A 5354-nucleotide genomic window follows, 5' to 3' on the forward strand; every position below is an offset into this window, starting at 1 on the left:
CTTTTTCTGTTGTGTATTCCATTCCTTTGTGTTTATCTTGAAACATTCTTGCATTAAAATCTCCCAAGATTTATACGCATTTGGTATTATCTCTTGCTCTGTCCACCGTGTTTTAATATTCCTTGTACAATATTTTCATAATCTTATCTACAGTTTCTTCTATTGGAACTAGATTTGCATAATATTATAGCAATATTTTTGTAGTACTGGTAGTTTCTTTCGGAATGTATTGCACAAGATCGAGGATATTCTTTGCGTTAGTGGCTGGTCTTTTTTATGAATAAAAATAGTCTTATGATAGATGAAAGACCTCATATCAGATAAAGTGACGCTTACACGAAATATGCTAGAACCTGGTGGACGACAAAAACATTCTTCTATCTAATATGTTTATGAACTTTTTTCAAATATGTTTATCTCTTATTCTTGACACCAAAAACCGACACCGAATAGAAATTTGATCTGTTGTATCAGCTCTTGATGCGAATATGGTCAGAGTTATGATGTTGTTTTACGTTATACGACTCCTAGTGAATTTTTATCTAATTCTGTAAAAATTAAAATATGAAACGCAACAGCTGAAGGGAGGTTAAATAAGGTTCTGTTTAAGAAAAACCTAACCTACTACTAAACGTTATGAAATAAATTACTTGTATTAAACGCCAAACTAATTTTGTATCTTACAAAACTAATGTTGCAAGTCTTTTTAAAGACTTTAATGTTATTTTCTGTTTACTTTTTGTATCATTGATGGTATTTACTATATTGTATTACAACACAATATTAGTTAAGCGTCTCTCAGAGAGCAATGAACAACAAGGTGTACAATATTTTAAACATAATAATTTAGTATAAAATATATGTAATAGCCTCTAAATGTCAATAATGATAACATAAACTAAACAATCAAAAGCTCTATACGTACTTTATAAAAGCTACCATGCAGTACACTCCTTTGAATAGAATATCTGATTAATAAAATCTACTGCGATTTTGATCAATCTTCACATTTAGGGCATAATAACTATAAAATAGTTTAACAATTTTTAAAAACACATAGAGCGATAATGTCACTCTTGTCACTTTTTTGTGTTTGACATTAACACCATAGTTAAATATCTCAACGGGACATTGCATCATTAGAAATAAAACAATGACAGTTTTTCAGTAGGCCGAAAACAAAATGACCTCTTTTAATTTAATTGTATATTTTTTGAGCGCTATTTAATGAATGTTTGTAATTGACATTGTTTATTTACTTAAACGTTAAGGAGTACACACTATTAAGTTTTTATACTTAAAACACACTAAAACATGGAAGAATTCAGTAAGAAACATATATTTTGCCAGATGAAAAAAGTTTACATTGTATCCTAAAACAACTAGAAGACCCACAGGCATCAAGGTTTATTAAGCTATGATGGTAGGTATATATAAAATATTAGAGCATTCGAATATGACATATGGGGAAGGATATCACAAACGGGGAAGGTAACGACAGAGATCCAGGTAAAGGATGTATATTATTTGTTTTGAAACATATTATCAAAGAAATGTGACGAACAAAATCAGCTAAATTTGGGAATAGTGTTAAAGTGTATGCAGATGTCAGTCTTGATACCTACAGAAATATTTTAATACGTTTTTCGTATAGGAGAGGGTCTCCTGGACAAAATCGTACTAAAAGGTCTTAGGCTTAGCAAGTTGTGGCTATGACAGGTGAAAAAAATGCGAAAGAATGATTTCTATTACATTTTCAAAAATTCTCTACCGAATTTTGACCGTATCAGTCACAAAGACAATCTGTGCAGTGAATCTTTGTTTTCTTATTCTTTCTATTTATTGAATTTATTTTTATTTTCATGATTGAGATATTTAACATGGAACAAATATTTTTTTGACACGTTTCTAAAAATTTGGTCAAAGGAAGTTTTTAATCGAATACTGAGAGCTGTGTTGGTGTAGAGATCAAAAATACTTTACAAAACTTTCAGTTTTTGTGTTCAGACTATTTACAGAAAAAGTTTAGATTAGCGGTAAAAAGTTTTGTAAATTTATTTTAATTTCCCACAAAATATCTACTACGAATTTTGGAAAATAAACAATTTTAAATAGATCTATCTTCGCCAAACGCATTATATGAAGAATGTTTATGTTGAATCTATAATATTTGTTTATTTGTTGTGTACACTCCAAATTTTCTAATAGTAAGACAAATATGTTCATGTTAAATATTTCTATCTGCATCCTATGGATGCTAGATTTAATATTATACAGGGTGTCTCGGGAGTAATTGAAAAAAGTTTGGAGCGTATAGGTTGGCTCAAAATAATGTTAATACTATTATATAAAAGCCTAGTACTATAATATTAATGTCATCGTTTCTTAGTTGCAGGCCTCTAAAATTATTAGAATTTTAAATTGGTTCTTTATTTTAAATTTTAGCACTGTTCCTTTTAGTCTGTTTCGAATGTATGTCTGTTTATTTTATTAGTATAAATATATCTAGAGCCTAGAGGATTCCCGTGAAGCCAGGGAGGTACTAGTCGTAAGGTTTAAGGATCCAAATAATTGCCAAGGTACAGTACATCTACCTTAAATTAACGAAAAGGTACAGTTTAAATTCGATAAGAAACGCCAGCGCCATTTGGCTGATATTTGTCAACAATTTTAATTAATATAAACTACATTACAAACTCTTTGCGATTCATGGTTCGTGCACGATGATATCAGATCTCATTTTAGTTTAAATTAAGAGGTAAATTGGGCAATATGGCCCCTTTCTATAGCCAGCGCGATCACCAGATATTAATCCTATGGATTTATTTTTCTAGGTATATCTTAAAAAGTTGGTGCATGCTGTACCTGTGAAAACAAGGCAAGATCTAATAGACATAATGATTGTTTTTATCTGAAATTGCTATTTCAGTTGTAAAAACAACATTGATAGGCTTAGACGGAAAACCTACATATCAGAATGTTTTGCTGATGGTCCAGACTGAATAGAACAATTAGTAAGGAAAAGTATCGTTTGATAAGCTTTATGTGGCATTTCTACGAATCCTACACTCTAGACTATGAAGGAAGAAGAAGAAAACATAAGTGAAAGTCAATACGGTTTCAGAAATGGTATGAGCATTAGAGATGCTTTATTCTGATCCAATTGATCCAATATTGATCAAAAAAAGTCTCGATTAGCAGAAATGTCTTTGTACGTTTTATAGATTATTAGAAGGAATTTAATAACATTAAATACAAAAACCATAAATATGTTTAAACAAATTGAGTTAGATTGCAAAGACATAAAGATTATCAAGAACTTGTATTGGAATCAGTCAGTTTAAACATAAAGCATATAAGTAACAGTAATAAAAGTCGGAAATATGACATCATCGACTATTCAAATTCTCAAGGGAGTTTGACAGAGATGTAAACTGTCCCTACTCTTTTAATTTATATTTTGAATTCATTTTCTAGGAGGCCTTAGAAGATATAGAATAGAAATAAAGGTTATCCAGGTATAACCATGATATCTACCGTTCTGGTACCTCTGGTATCTCTACGGTGATATTTAACTGTTCAAAGAAACACCGATCTCAGAATTCGTTAAAGTTCACAGACTTGAATGGGCTGGTCATGTAGTGAGAACGGAGATCCCGATATGCTGACGAAACGGTCCTTCTTGGCAATGATGAGAAAAAGTTACAGTTTTTAATAACTAAAGTCAATAACATAGAGTACGGCGAGTAAACCAGGACATAGAAAGAGTAAGGAGATTTAAGTATTTGGGATGCTGACTATACAGTTAATAGACTCCTGATAATGAAGTCAAAATTAGAACCAAAATAGCCAGGAGTAAGTTCTTCAAAATGAAAGCAATATTTTGCAATAGAGACCTGAATCTGTCTAGTCTAGTCGAAATATAATACTGAGGTGCTAAAATCTGAAACCGCTAAATATAATTACATGCAAACTTTAAACGAAGCTTTATTCAAGATCGAATAAAATCTAAGCATAGAAGAATATTGGACTAAATGTAAAGACGCTATGCACATGGCGGCTAGTTTTAAAACCTAATGTTAGACGAAGAATGTAGATCTATTAACCAACAAAAAAATGAAGCATAGTGACTCTAGCAGTGCAGAACGATATTAACCTGAAGGATTATGAAAACCTCCAACGACAACAAAACAAAACGTTGAGAAGTAAAAAGAAAGAGCAATACGAAAATGTTCTAAACCAGATTGCTATCCACCATAACAAAAAATACTAACAGAGATTCGACCAACAGTTAAACAATTGAAAGGAGATTTTCTGAGCAAGGAATTCAATCCTAGAATAAAAGCATAGTAATAGTAAAGATAGGAATGGTTCTGTACTTAGTGACAAGGAACATATACTTAACAGAGGTCATTGACGATAATGACTGTCTTCAATTTTGTAGGGAGTTGAAGTATAGACGTCAAGGCATGAACCATGTCACGCCTGGATTCTTCTGATATGTGGTTGTACCGACGGTCATTGAAAGTACCATGGATCGCGAGAGTATCAAATGATCGAGTTATCAAAAAGAATGAACACATACGAGGAACTATTGACAGCAGTTAAACCAAGAATAGCAGCTTATTTTAGCCATACCTTTAAAAACGATAAGTCTGGTTTCTTGCAGTTTCCTGAAGGAAAGATCGAATGAAGATGAGGCATCAGACGAAATAAGTTCTCTTGGCAGCAACATTTACGCCAATAATTCGACATTGTTAGTGTTTAGCACAAGAGAAAGAAGAATTCCAGTAGTTGGTCGCCAAACACCGATGAGGAGAGGATACATAAAGAAGAAAGGCTTAGAAAGCACGTGAAAGTGGAAGGGCAAGTGTTTATTTCTACTAATTTTGATATTTTCTGTATTGCATTATTAAATTAATTTTATTTAGTTACCAATACCTAAAGATATTCAGATTATCCTTGTAAAAAATGGCCAATGCGCCCCAATAAAAAACCAGTCGAGCACTGATAAAATGACAAACACGGTTTTTAAAATCAAATTACATTTAGAGTATCTTTTTTTAGCTTACGGCATAAAAATTTAATTTTTTATGTTTTACACAAGGTCAACACACCTTTTGGGTACTTAACTTTACGACTAGTAGGTCACTTGTTTTAAGACAAATATATAGACTGTTCGCTTATAGAGAACGTTTTAGACACACTGACAATTGCATACATATGAATGAAATTATTTATTTTCGATTCTTAGAACTTGGAATCAAGAGCCGTCTTAAAAAAAGTTGTACGAAGTACTAACATTATTCTAGTTTAGATCTTTTTTCTATTAATCCCGAAATATCCGGTATTTA

This window comes from Diabrotica undecimpunctata, chromosome 10, assembly GCF_040954645.1.
Source record: "Diabrotica undecimpunctata isolate CICGRU chromosome 10, icDiaUnde3, whole genome shotgun sequence".
Lineage (NCBI taxonomy): Eukaryota > Metazoa > Arthropoda > Insecta > Coleoptera > Chrysomelidae > Diabrotica > Diabrotica undecimpunctata.